Genomic DNA, 15,127 nt, shown 5'->3' on the forward strand with positions numbered 1-15,127 from the left:
CAGGCTACTGGTAGTACAAATGGACAATGGCAAAACGTGCCGGAGGCATGTAGACCAAGTCAAAAGCAGATTTACCAACAACACTGCGGAACCAGAGGCAGACTACAATGTGGAACTCGCACCACACCTGGTGGACAGACAGAGGGAACAACCTGAGGAAAGGGCAATCCCAACAGACAGCCCAGGCGAGTCAACAACAATCACACCAATCGAAACAGACAGCCCAGGCGAGATACCAGCAACCACACCCAAAGTAAAACAGACACCAAGGCAAACAACAACCATAACTCAGATGCTCCACACGAGAGCGTAGACCACCTGAGAGACTGAACCTATAAAGACAATAAGACCTTGGGGGAGGGTGATGTCATGTATCTTACATTATTATATATAACTGTATCCTATCATGCTATACATGACTGTAATAAGATATGACCTGTAACCACCAGCATACCTTACCACCAGGGGTGCACTTGCAAGAGACAGGTATATAAGGACAGGTCTCAGGCAAGTGCAGCATTCCGGAGCTGTGAAATAAAGGTGCAGGTCCAGAGTGACCTTGACTTCACTACATGCCTCGTGTGAATCTGTACTGAGGGGACAGGACTTTACATGGACCATCACTTACATTCTGGTAAAAGTGACACTGCACTCACACTGACTTTGTCTTCTGTATACGTGACTCAGTGGGTAACAATCTTGTCTCTGAGTTAGAAGGTTGTGGATTCAAGTCCCACTCAAAGATTTGAGCACAAAATGGAGGCTGACACAGTACTCCAGTACAGTACTGAGCGAGTGCCGTCCTTCAGATAAAGTATTAAACCGAGGCCCGGTCTGCCCTCTCAGGTGGACATGAAAGATTCCATGCCACTATTTCGAAGAAGAACAGAAGAGTTTTCTCTGGTGTCCTGGCCAATATTTATCCCTCAACCAACAGCACTAAAAACAGATTATCTTGTCATTATCACATTGCTGTTTGTGGGAGCTTACTCTGTGAAAATCTGCTGCCGTGTTTCCTAAATTACAACAGTATACTTCAAGTGTGTTTAATTGGCTGTAAAGTGCTTTGGGACGCCCTAAGGTCATGAAAGGCACTATATAAATGTAAGTCTTTTTTTGTTTTATTGGAATCTTAAATTATTTTAATAAAAGCTTTCAAGAATATTTGATACTTCTGTTTTCAACCACAATGTTGAGTTTGTGAAAGGTGACTCCTATCTTTTTTAATTTTATTTGGTACAAAATTATGGTAACTGAGGAACAGTTAAGGATTTTTGACCAAATTAAAATTAAACTTGAGCAGTGAACTAGATATTCCAATTGTATTGTCATACATCACCACATGAGATTGAAGGTCATGTATTTTATTTTAATGGATAAACAACTTAAATAAGCTAACTGTGAATTAGACAGTTTATTAACAATATACAAATGACATTACAGTCAAAATGAAAGTCAGACACAAATGAAATTAGAAAATGGATTAGAAAACTTTTACCAGATAACATTTACATGTACTATTTTTAAAAATGTGTCAACAATAATTAGAATTAAATACAATGGAATAGACTTGAGTACTTTAGGCGAGATGGAATATTAAAAATCACCTAATTAATGCAGTGAAGGACTTCCACATCATATTTACCGTTTTTACATTAGGATCTTTCCAGAGTTACAATTTTACCTCGTGAAAAGGTTAACTAGGTAATCAAAATGAATAAAAGGACAGTGATATGTAATGATGCCCAGAGATTTAGGGATAACATTAAAAGAGCATGTCAGAAAGATAAAATCGTTGTAGTAATAAATATGAAAGTTTTGCAGCGTGCAGGAAGGAGGAAGTGGAAAAAAATAATTAAAATTTAGTGAAGGACATGGGAAATTAAGCAAAAAAAGGTGAAACGGTACACCATAATCATTTGAAAGAAAAGATGTGAAATGGAGGACATTTTTTATCATCTTTGACATCCAATTAACACTTACACTCTCCTATCTACCTTATCAGATGCAGAGTACTATGTGATGTAGCCATTATTGCTGAGGCAAATATTGTCTTGATTGTTAATAGAAAAGAAAAATCTTAAAGTTATTATATTTTGTTTTTTGTTTATATTTTAATATTGTTTGAATAATTATTTGAGGTGACTGACACCACAGATATAGTGTTTCATCTTCATTTCTCTAAAGGTCAAAGTGAAACAAATGAATAGGATGAATACAATCAAGGGTAAAAAGAGATGTGATCTTTTTTGCAGAACTGAAACCCAGTTATTGTCCTGAAACCATTTTTTTCTTGTGACTACCTTGCCACACTAAGAGGCTAATATTAAATGCAGCTGAAAAGATAATGGTCCTGAAAGAAAGGGTAAATGGAAATGATAGAATAATGCTGAATATATTCAGAACATAAGAGCAGTCAGGGATGAGAAAAGGCCATTCAGCCCAACGAAGCTTGCATTAAATTTCAAGAATGTTAATATCAAATAAAATCTACCTCCCATAGCTACACATAAATTATGGGGAAAAATTTGGGGTGCCAAGGGGGCGCTAATGGGGTGCAAACGACTTTTCACCCAGGTGTGGCGTCGCTACCGACTCCCATGAAATTCCGCGGGAGTTTTGCGGCAGCGATAGCTGGTAGCGTCCCACTCCACTGCGCCGGCGATGATGACATCATCACCGTGCACAGCGACCCGTTTTCGCCCCCGGAGCACAAATTCGGTATCGCCTCCTGAAGCTTGCGTGGGCGGTGCCTTCGACAGCTTCACAGGACACATACCAGGCTGTTATCCACTTGCGGGATGAAAATTAAAGGGGAAGTGTGGCAGGAAAACTAAATGGCCGACATGCCGGTCGCGGGGTACGTGCTGCTGCCCTGGTGGTCCAGCAATGCCCCGTTTCTTGACTGCAGGGTCGACAGTTTAGCCCTCCCCTTTAAAGGAAGGGAGGACCCTGTCTATGCGCCATGCTATGCATCCCACCGCGTAGCGCTGCGAACTTCGCAAGGCTTTGTGTCCCACCCCCGGCCCCGAGAGGAAGTGCAGCATGATCATTCGCACTGCACTTCCTCTTGGGGGCAGTAACCCGAATATAGGTCGTGGGGCAGGACCTCCATGCCTGACACAGGAACTCCCACCTCGCGGTTGTTACCGCCCCCAAATGGGGTGGTACTGAATTTTGCAGCCTATATACTGGAGTTATTTCACTACTATTGTATCATATAGTTTCATAGTCTGAAGCTCTTCAAATCTTGAAGGATATTTGAGCTTCTCAGGATGTTGCATGTTTCCATTACAATTGTTTCTGAATGATCCACAAGATCGGGTATAATTCTGAATCAAGTATTGCATAACACAGTGAGAATACAATTTGTTCCTATTCTCTTTGAGGAAATAGCCTGAAAACTCTAACCTTGCATTATTTTGGAGATTTGATACGACCATCGTAAAAGATTAATATTATCAGTGCAGTGAGCAAAAAATCTTTTGATATGGTTTATTGTTGAAGTGCAGATCAGGATCATTTCCCAGAGCTTCACAAACTGCAAATTGTGTTCAGTCATTGCAGCATTTTGCATTATAACAGTCAAGGCTTGAAATTCAACTAAAAGGAAAACATATGGCTCTGCACTCCAACATTTTCACTGGCTGACTGAATATTAAAGATCCAATTTAAGTGGTAATACAGCATTAGCAACGTCATGACCAGCTAAGTATCCATTACCAGACGCACAGACTAATTGTAAAGGTGACAGTGAAAGCAGAATTAAAATTCTTAATTAACTCTTTGTGAGCAACATTGATATTTCTGCAAGCACAGATAATAGAAGATGGAATTCTTAATTTCCTTTATACTGTCTTCTTAACAAATCCTTGACGTATTCTACATTTTGATCTTGCTCTGTGTGGTAGAAAGTGCATCAATAGGCATTTCTTTCAACAGTTTACAAAAATAATTGATGTAAAATATATCACTCAGCAGTTCAATATGAATTTTGTTTGTGAGATCGAGTCAGTCTTATTTCAGAATCACAATCATAATTGCAAGGAGTGCAAATCCAATCTTTTAAACTTAATTTTAAAGATTAAAGGCATGCATATCGTCCACTTGACTATGTCTAAATTTCTAATGTTAGAAATGAGCTGTCAATGACCAGCCAATGTGGTACAGCAGTTCAAAAATAAACTACTAATGCAATTTTAGGTGTATAATCAGTACACTAAAAATCTGCAGATTTTGTACTGAGGATTCTAAAGCACTGCTGGCATCATATTTTCTGTACTGTATTCAGTTTTTGTCATCGCTAGAAAAAGGATATACTTGCATTAGGAGAGAATCAGAAAGTGCAGCAAGACTGATTCCAAGTGTAAAGATAAACTATGAGGAAAGATGAGAAGAGCTTAAGCTTCACAGTCTCCATAGAAGGTAACTAAGGGACCTCATCAAAGTGTTCAAAATATTAGATATTTTATCTAAAGTAAACCAGATTATCACTTCAAAGTGCACCAAGAAAGTAGGATCAGAGGATATTAGTAAAAAGTAGATTAAAACAGCTTTCTAAAAATATTTATTTACTCAGGATAATAACTATTTGGAATAATCCATTTAGAATAATAAATATCAGGATTTGTCAAAAAACAGTCAAATTCCATGATTTGCGAATTCTAAAGAGATAACATTTGTTGGGCTGAATGGTCTTTCTCATTCCTTATTTTTCTAATGTTGTGAATACATTAATTTGCTATTCAACATTATTCAAAAATCATTTGCTAATTACCCTTTATTTCATGACCATAATCTTTTGGGAGTCTATCCATAATTTATGGTAATAAATGTGCAAAAAAACTATTTGTAATATGAAAGATACAAGCAGCAAGCAGAAAGAAAGAATAGAAGGAGAGAGAGGACCACACAAACCACAGGACAGGTAGATCACACAGCTTTCTGTGAATTTTCTGATGAAATGAATTGGAAATAAATTTTAAGCAGTAATCACACCTTCTTGAGCTATGGTTCGGTAGTGTTAATGCCCAAGGTGCTGATGATTACTAAAATTAACAGCAGCTGTTGATACTCTTCCAGGCAATACTCTCTACCAGCTGCTGAAATTGTTTGCTGTATCACAGCTATATCATAATGGCAAAAAAAACAACCAATAAGGAGACAGATTGAGTTGTACCTCTTAACAGCTTTAACAGCCCTAAGTAATTAAATTGAAGAAACTGCCAAATCTAAAGCAACTAAGGGATTGGAGATCCAGATGTCCAAATAGCAAGAAAGCCAGATTAAACTTCTCTAGGGTGAGCTGTAATCATAGTTTAATATTCAAAAACACTATTCAATAAGCACCCTGGTTTTAAAATGACAACTGATGACTATCTTCTTTGGCCTTGCCAGATGACAATACCTTCCTGTAGTCATCCATCCTACTTGTCCTCTCACTAGAATATATCTTCAATATTCAACTGTCACAGTGCATTCCAAGCCCCAACAAGCCTCCGTGGAAAACCTCATTCTTCATAAGGTAAGCAATGGCAAACATTTAAAAATGTAGAAAATTCATGATTCACAACGAATATACATTCCCTCAAGGAATAAAAACCCCACTGAAAAAGTGGTCCAACCGTGGCAAACAAGAGTAGTTAAAGATAATACTAAATTAAAGGAAGAGGCCTATAATGTTGCCAAAATGAGTAGTAAGCCTGAGGATTGGGAGGATTTTAGAATTCAGCAAAGAATAAGCAAGAAATTGATAAAGAGAAAAGAGAATATGAGAGTTAACTAGCAAGAAACATAAAATAGATTGCAAATGCTTGTAAAAGATTGTAAAAAGTATGTAAAAAGGAAGAGATTAGCAAAAGTAAATGTGTTTCCCTTAGAGGCATAGACAGGAGAAATTATAATGGAGAATAAGGAAATGGCAGAGACATTAAACAAATACTTTGAATCTGTCTTCATGGTAGAACACATAAAGAACTATTGGAAACAGTGGGGAATCAAGGGGCTAATGAGAATGAAGAACTTAAAGAAATTAGTATTAGTAAAGAAATAGTACAGGAGAAATTAATGGGACGAACAGCTGACAAATCCCCTGGACCTGATGGTCTACATCCCAGGATTGTAAAAGAGCTGGCTACAGAAATAATGGATGTATTGGTTTTGATCTTCCAGAATTCCCTAGATTCTAGAACAGTCCCCATGGATTGGAAGGTATAAAGATAGAAACATAGAAACATAGAAAATAGGTGCAGGAGTAGGCCATTCGACCCTTTGAGCCTGCACCACCATTCAATATGATCATGGCTGATCATGCAACTTCAGTATCCCATTCCTGCTTTCTCTCCATGTCCCTTGATCCCTTTAACCATAAGGGCCACATCTAACTTCTTTTGAATATATCTAACAAACTGGCCTCAATAACTTTCTGTGGTAGAGAATTCCACAGGTTCATAATTCTCTGAGTGAAGAAATTTCTCCTCATCTCGGTCCTAAATGGCTTACCCCTTATCCTTAGACTGTGATCCCTGGTTCTGGACTTCCCCAACATCGGGAACATTCTTCCTGCATCTAACCTGTCCAACCCCGTCAGAATTTTATATGTTTCTATGAGATCCCCTCTCATTCTTCTAAATTCCAGTGAATATAAGCTTAGTCGATCCAGTCTTTCTTCATATGTCACTCCTGCCATCCCGGGAATCAGTCTGGTGAACCTTCGCTGCACTCCCTCAATAGCAAGAATGTCCTTCCTCAGATTAGGAGACCAAAACTGTACACAATATTCAAGGTGTGGCCTCACCAAGGCCCTGTACAACTGCAGTAAGATCCCCCCTGCTCCTATACTCAATTCCTCTTGCTATGAAGGCCAACATGCCATTTGCCTTCTTTACCGCCTGCTGTACCTGTATGCCAACTTTCAATGACTGACGTACCATGACACCCAGGTCTCGTTGTACCTCCCCTTTTCCTAATCTGTCATCATTCAGATAATATTCTGCCTTCCTGTTTTTGCCACCAAAGTGGATAACCTCACATTTATTTACATTATTCTGCGTCTGCCATGCATTTGCCCACTCACCTAACCTGCCCAAGTCACCCTGCAGCCTCTTAGCATCCTCCTCACAGCTCACACTGCCACCCAGCTTAGTGTCACCTGCAAACTTGGAGATATTACATTCAATTCCTCAGGTAGCAAACATAACCCCGCTATTCAACAAAGGAGGGAGAAAGAAAACCGGGAACTATAGGCCAGTTCGCCCGACATCAGTAGTAGGAAAATTGCAAGAACCTATTAGGAACATGATAACAGGACATTTAGAAAAACATAATATGATTGGGCAGAGTCAATACAAATTTATGAAAGGGAAATTGTGTTTGACAAATCTGTTAGGGTTTTTAGAGGTTGTAACTAGTATGGTGGATAAGGGGGAACCAGTGGATGTAGTATATTTGGATTTTCAAAAAGCATTCGATAAGATGCCACACGCGAGCTTATTGCACAAAATTATGGCTCATGGGATTGGGGTTAATATACGAGCATGAATTGAGGACTAGTTAACAGACAGAAACCAGAGAGTAGGAATAAACTGGTCATTTTTGGATTGGTAAGCTGTAACTAGTGGCATATTGCAAAGATCAGTGGTTGGACCTCGGTTATTTACAATCTATATCAATGATTTAGATGAGGGGATCACGTGTAATGCATCCAACTTTGCTGATGATAAAAAGTTAGGTGGGAAAGTAAGCTGTGAGGAGGCCACAAAGAGGCTGCAGACAAGTTAAGTGAGTGGGCAAGAGCATGGCAGGAGGAATATAATGGGAAGTGTGAAGTTATCCACTTTGGTAGGAAAAATTGAAAAGAATAATATTTTTTAAATCGTGAAAGACTAAAAAATGTTAGTATTCAGAGGGACCTGGGTGTCCTTGTGCATGAGTCACAGAAAGTTAACATGTAGGTACAGCAAGCAATTAGGAAAGCAAATGGTATGCTAGCCTTTATTACAAAGGGATTGGAGTATACGAGTAAAGAAGTCTTACTACAATTACTTAGGGCCTTGCAGAGACCATGCTTAGAGTATTGTGTACAGTTTTGGTCAAGGTACCTAAGGAAGGATAAACTTGCCTTCGAGGGAGTGCAACAAAGGTTCACCAGACTGATTCCTGAGATGGGGAGATTGTCCTATGAGGAGAGATTGAGTAGACTAGGCCTATATTCTCCAAAGTTTAGAAGAATGAGAGGTGATTTTATTGAAACATACAACATTCTTACAGGGCTTGACAGGGTTAGATGCAGGGAGGATGTTTCCCCTAGCTGGAGAGTTTAGAACCAGTGGTCACAGTCTCAGAATAAGGGGTCAGCTATTGAGGACTGAGGTAAGGAGAAATTTCTTCATTCAAAGGGTTGCGAATCTTTGGAATTCTCTACCCCAGAGATCTGGCTACTCAATCATTGGATATATTCAAGACTGAGATCGATAGATTTTTGGATACTAAGGGAACCAAGGAATATGGGGATAGGGCGGGAAGGTGGAGTTGACAGAAAATGAGCCATGATCTTATGGCTACTCTTGCTCCTATTTCTTATGACCTCTAGACTTGACAATTCCAATGCACTCCTGATTGGCCTCCCACATTCTATCCTACGTAAACTTGGTGATCCAAAACTTGGCTAATCATATCCTAACTCGCACCAAGTCCCGTTCACCCATCACCCGTGCTCGCTGACCTACATTGGCTCCTGGTTAAGCAACGCCTCGATTTCAAAATTCTCATCTTTGTTTTCAAATACCTCGATGGTCTCACCCCTCACTGTCTCTGTAATCTCCTTCAATCCCACAACTCCGAGATATCTGGGTTCTTCTAATTCTGTCCTCTTGAGCATCCCTGATTAAAATTGCTCAACCATTGGTGACCATGCCTTCTGTTGCCTAGGCCCTAAGCTCTGGAATTTCCTGCCTAAACCTCTCCACCTCTCTACCTCTCTTTCCTCCTTTAAGACGCTCCTTAAAAGCTACCTCTTTGACCAAGCTTTTGGTCACCTGACCTAACTTCTCCTTATGTGGCTCAATGTCAAATTTCTTTCTCATAATACTCCTGTGAAGCACCTTGGGACGTTGTTTTTTTGTTCATTGAAGATCCCAATTGATTATCAATAATCTCCTCAGTTTAGCCAAATCAACATTGGCCTTTTTTATCTGGGTGACCTTTACAATGTCTGGCCTGAATTTTATTTTACCAAATTAAGTGTGAAACTGGAGTTATCTGGGCAAGTAGGGGCCCGAGATTGTGACTTCTTTTACCACCCATCAAAATGTCCCTGTTATTTGAGGTCCATGATGCTCCTTCCCTGGGTCATGACCCCGCTGCTGGTCCATGCTGCAGCGCTCCTGGGACTCGGCATCTGTTCCTCGCCGCTTCCCAACTCTGTGCCTCGCCGGTCCCGACCTCCGCTCCTCGCCGATCACCAGACCACCCGCTGCTCACTGACCTCCGGGCTTCCCGCTGTTCGCTGACCTCCACTCCTCGCTGATGTCCAGACCTCCTGCTGCTCGCTGACCTCCGAACCTCCCGCTGTTCAACCTCCACCACCTCCAAGCCAGATCCAAGGTCATCCCATCCTCTGTCAGCAAACTATAGTACGCAGATAACACCTGCGTATGTGCACACTTGGAGGCCGAACTCCAAGCCATCATCAACACCTTCACTGAGGTGTACGAGAGCACGGGTTTATACTAAATATCCGTATGAAAAAGATCATCTACCAACCTGGCCTGCTACACATCACTGCTCCCCGATTATCAAACTCCACGACAAGGCTTTGAACAACATGGACTATTTTCCATACCTCAGGAGCTTACTGTCAACAAGGGCAGATGTCGATGATGAAGCCCAACACCGCCTTCAGTGTTCCAGTGCAGCCTTCGGTCACCTAAGGAAGAGAGTGTTTGAAGACCAGGACCTCAAACCCAGCACCAAGCTCATGCTCTACAGAGTAGTAGTGATACCTGCCCTCCTTTATGCTTCATAAACATGGACTGTATACAGCAGACACCTCAAAGCATTAGAGATGTACCACCAACGCTGCCTCCGTAAGATCCTGCAAATCATTGGCAGGATAGGCGCACCAACATCAGTGTTCTCGTTCAGGCCAAAATTCCCAGCATCGAAGCATTAACCACGCTCGATCAGCTCCGTTAGGCAGGGCACGTCGTCTGCATGCCCGATACGAGACTCCCAAACAAGCGCTCTACTCGGAGCTCCAATAAGGCAAGCGAGTCCCAGGTGGACAGAGGAAACGCTTCAAGGGCACCCGCAAAGCCTCCTTGAAAAAGTGCAAGATCCCCACCGACACCTGGGAATCCGTGGCCCAAGACTGCTCAATGTGGAGGAAAAGCATCCGGGCAGGCGCCGAGCACCTCGAGTCCTTTCGCCGAGAGCAAGCTGAAGCCAAGCGTCGACAGCGGAAGGAGCGCATGGCAACACAAGCACCCCACACACGTGCTCCTTTAACCACCGTCTGGCCCACCTATGACAGAGACTGTAGGTCCCACATTGCACTCATCAGTCACCTGAAAACTCATTTTTAGTGTAGAAGCAAGTCATCCTCGATTTTGAGGGGCTGCCTAAGAGAGAGTCATTTGAGTGTGGGCACATATAGCCAGTCATATTATAATGCTGTACCAATGAGGGAACTATGTCATATGATACATTTTCTTGTTATTTGTGCCCTAGCAAAACTGAGCAGCAGCAGCCCCTGTGTTGCCCTCATGTGGCTAAGGGGCTCAGGTGGATTTAAAATTCTATAGACAGTTTTCTCACCCAAAATATGTAAATGCCCCAACCTCAGGCAGGTTGCACAGGATCAGGAGGGGAACTAGTGGGCAGACAGGAGTACCCCATCCACCCCCGGCTTATGGCAATGGAGGGAGCAGCTTATATCTAATTACTTGTACTGTTTTATAAAACAATAGCTACTTCCTTGAAATATCCTGAGACCAATACCTTCAGTTACTGCAGTGAAGAAGCCATAAGCCTTAAACAGAGCTCTTGGTGCTAAGGCAACATTCAATAAATTCTGGTATGTTGACTAGCCTTTATCATAGCCAAATTGAGTTTTCTTGGAAATGGGTGTCACTTTGAACTTGAACAGATGTAAATTGATGAAACAATGCAATAGAAAATGAAATATTGAAAAGTATTATATGACTAAAGTTGTTGAACTTTGCAAATTGTGGTTGAAAGGGATAAAGGGTTCGATTCTAACCCAGTGGGAATGGAGCAGCTGTGGAGTCAAAATAATCTCTAAAAACTTACGGCCATGATTGGGTCCCCCTTCTCATCTTCCTCCACCCCATTAGCTAACAGCTTCCACATTTGTCAGACCATCTTCTGCCATTACTGCCACCTCCAATACGATCCTGCCAACAAACTCATTTCCCCATCCCCTCCCCTTCCAGCATTGCAATGTTTGACCAAGATTTTGACTGGTTTCTAGCTATGTCTCAGCAATAGACAAAGAGAAAAAAACCGCAATTACCCCATTTTTCCATGGGTAGAGGCGTAACCTTCATCGAACCTTTTGATTTTGAATCTACAAATTGTTATGGAATGCTCAAGATCTTTATACGCCACTCTCACACACTTGCTGATTCATTATGGCATGACAAGTATCATTGTGAACAAGACTCCCAGAAACACCAGCTGCCAATTTGTTTACTTTCCTGGTCTATTGTTCCAATTCCTATCTCAAGACTGCCTTGGCTATCTCGTTTCACAATGTGGCGACAAAAATAAATCAACCCCCAGCACAACTCAGGCATCCTGCAACCTATATCCTGCACCTCAGCAGAAGCTAAACAGCACAGTCAGCTAAATTGATACATTAAACCCTGAAGCACCCTGAGAATGAACTTTAAACATTTCATTATTTCTAGTTACAGTACAAATCCACAAGCCATTTATAAGTAAAAAGAAAGCAAAAACCTTATTCATATGAGATTAAACAAATCCTAAATCAACATATACATCATCATGGGCAGTCCCTCAAAATCGAGGAAGACTTGCTTCCACTCTAAAAATGAGTTCTTAGGTGACTGAACAGTCCAATACGGGAATTACAGTCTCTGTCACAGGTGGGACAGAAAGTCGCTGAAGGAAAGGGCGGGTGGGATTGGTTTGCCGCATGGTTTCTGCAAGCTCTCGGCGATGAGACTCGAGATGCTCAGCGCCCTCCCGGATGCACTTCCTCCACTTAGGGCAATCTTTGGCCAGTGACTCCCAGGTGTCAGTGGGGATGTTGCATTTTATGAAGGAGGCTTTGAGGGTGTCCTCGAAACGTTTTCACTGCCCACCTTGGGCTCGCTTGCCGTGTAGGAGTTCCGAGTAGAGCGCTTGCAAATAGGTCGTCTGCCTTTGGTAGCGGGTATTGATCCTGCAGTGAGAAACGATTGATAGTTACTTTGTAATCACCACAGATTCTGATGGTGCCGTCTCCCTTGAGGACTGGAACAATCGGACTGGCCCACTCATTGAATTTGATCAGCGAAATGATGTCCTCTCGTTGCAGCCTGTCCAGCTCGATCTCCACCCTCTCATCATGTAAGGTACCGCCCTCGCCGTGTGATGGATGGGTCACGCCCCCGGAATCAAATGTATCTGTACTTTTCCTCCTTGGAACTTCCCGATGCCTGGTTCGAACATCGAGGGAAACTTGCTTGGGACCTGGGCACATGAGGTGTCGTCGACGGACGAAAGCGCTAGGACGTCGTCCCAGTTCCAGTATATCTTTCCCAGCCAGTTTCTGCCGAACAGTGTGGGGCCATCGCCCGGTACCACCCAGAGTGCACCACTCCATCGTAGGAGACCTTTACGATAGCACTGCCAATTGCGGGAATCAGTTCCTTTGTGCACGTTCTAAGTTTGGTATGAATGGGAGTCAGGACAGGCCTTGCACCACAACTTATCGAAAGTTTTTTTTACTCATTATGGACTGGCTTGCGCCCGTGTCCAGCTCCATGGACACCAGAAGTCCATTTAATTCAACCTTCAGCATTATCGGGGGACACTTGGTGGTAAATGTGTGCACCCTATATACCTCTGCCTCCTCGGTCTGAGGCTCTGGTTCATCATGATCCACCATGGATCTGTCCTCCTCTGCAAAATGGTGGCTTGCAGGATAGCAGGGTTTGCAGCTCGCCTGCACATACATTGGAAGTGTCCCATTGTTCCACAGCCCTTGCAAACGTATCATTTGAAGCGGCATGAATGGAATCGATGATCACCCCCGCAGTGCCAACTAGGTGTTAATTGCCTTGTATTCACCACCCTTGATGGCGGACTCTGAGTCACCTGCGGACATACAGCTACAGGCATGTAAGTCCTACCATGGACAATTCGATTCGAAAACAACGTTACTGTGTTCACAGTACTTGCAACAGCACTAGTGTGTTAGGAAATTTGTTTCATAGTGTCACTGGTGGAGATAAACGCCTGAGCTATCGCTATGGCTTTACTCAAGGTTGGGGTCACTACAGTCAAAAGTTTGCAAAGTATTACTTCATGGTCAATGCCAAGTACAAAGAAGTCCCTGAGCATATGCTCCAAGTGTCCTTCAAATTCACAATGTCCTGCAAGGCGCCTTAGCTCAGTGACGTAGCTCGTCACTTCCTGGCCTTCAGACCTCTTGTATGTGTAGAACCTATACCTCGCCATCAGAACGCTTTCCTTCGGATTTAGATGCTCCCAGACCAGTGTGCACAACTCATTGTACGACTTGTCTGTGGGTTTTGCTGGAGCGAGCAGGTTTTTCATGAGGCCATACATTGGTGCCCCGCAAACGGTGAGGAGGATCGCCCTTCGTTTGGCAGCGTTCCCTTCTCCTTCTAGCTCGTTGGCCACGAAGTATTGGTCGAGTCACTCCACGAAGGTTTCTCAATCATCTCTCTCCGAAAATTTCTCCAGGATGCCCATAGTTCTCTGCATTGTTGCGTTCGGGTTCGTCATTTGTATCTCGTTGCCAGTTGTTATGTCTTGGATAAGGAGTCGGACTCGATACTGCAAGCTCAAAGTAAGTGTGACCATAGTCCTTTATTACAGAACTCAGAGTGCCTCTCCAACCTGTGAGGCCTCCTTATATACAGGTGCTCCCAAGGGATTGTGGGATCCCTTGGGACTCCAGGGGATAAGCCCTCTGGTGGCTAAACATGGTAATTGCAGGTTTACATACAAAGCAGATAGTATGCAGGTACAGCAAGTGATCAGGAAGGCCAATGGTATCTTGGCCTTTATTGCAAAGGGGATGGAGTATAAAAGCAGGGAAGTCTTGCTGCAGCTATACAAGGTATTGGTGAGGCCACACCTGGAATATTGTGTACAGTTTTGGTTTCCATATTTACGAAAGGATATACTTGCTTTGGAGGCAGTTCAGAGAAGGTTCACTGGTTGATTCCAGGAATGAGGGGGTTGACTTATGAGGAAAGGTTGTGGAGGTTGGGCCTCTACTCATTGGAATTCAGAAGAATGAGAGGTGATCTTATCGAAAAATATAAGATTATGAGGGGGCTTGACAAGGTGGATGCAGAGAGGATGTTTCCACTGATGGGGGAGACTAGAACTAGAGGGCATGATCTTCAAATAAGGGGCCTCCCGTTTAAAACAGAGATGAGGAAGAATTTCTTCTCTCAGAGGGTTGTAAATCTGTGGAATTTGCTGCCTCAGAGAGCTGTGGAAGTTGGGACATTGAATACATTTAAGACCAAAATAGACAGTTTCTTGAGCGATAAGAGGATAAGGGGTTATGGGGAGCAGGCGGGGAAGTGGAGCTGAGTCCATGATCAGATCAGCCATGATCTTATTGAATGGCGGAGCAGGCTCGAGGGGCCGTATGGCCTACTCCTGTTCTTATTTTTATGTTCTTATGTTCTAATCTGGCCTGATCAGCCTAATGCACTGCAGCAGAGTGCCGGGCTGATCGATTGTGGGCAAAAAACAACGAAAAAAATTGAAAGAGAGTATTGACATTTTTTTTTTTTTTACTTACCTCACCCACCTCGCCTTTAAGTTTTGCCCCCGAAGTGCCCGGCCTCCCGATGAACAACTCCTGTAGCTGCCTGTGTTTTCATCCGGCGATGCT

This window comes from Pristiophorus japonicus, chromosome 4, assembly GCF_044704955.1.
Source record: "Pristiophorus japonicus isolate sPriJap1 chromosome 4, sPriJap1.hap1, whole genome shotgun sequence".
In the NCBI taxonomy this organism is placed as follows: Eukaryota; Metazoa; Chordata; class Chondrichthyes; family Pristiophoridae; genus Pristiophorus; species Pristiophorus japonicus.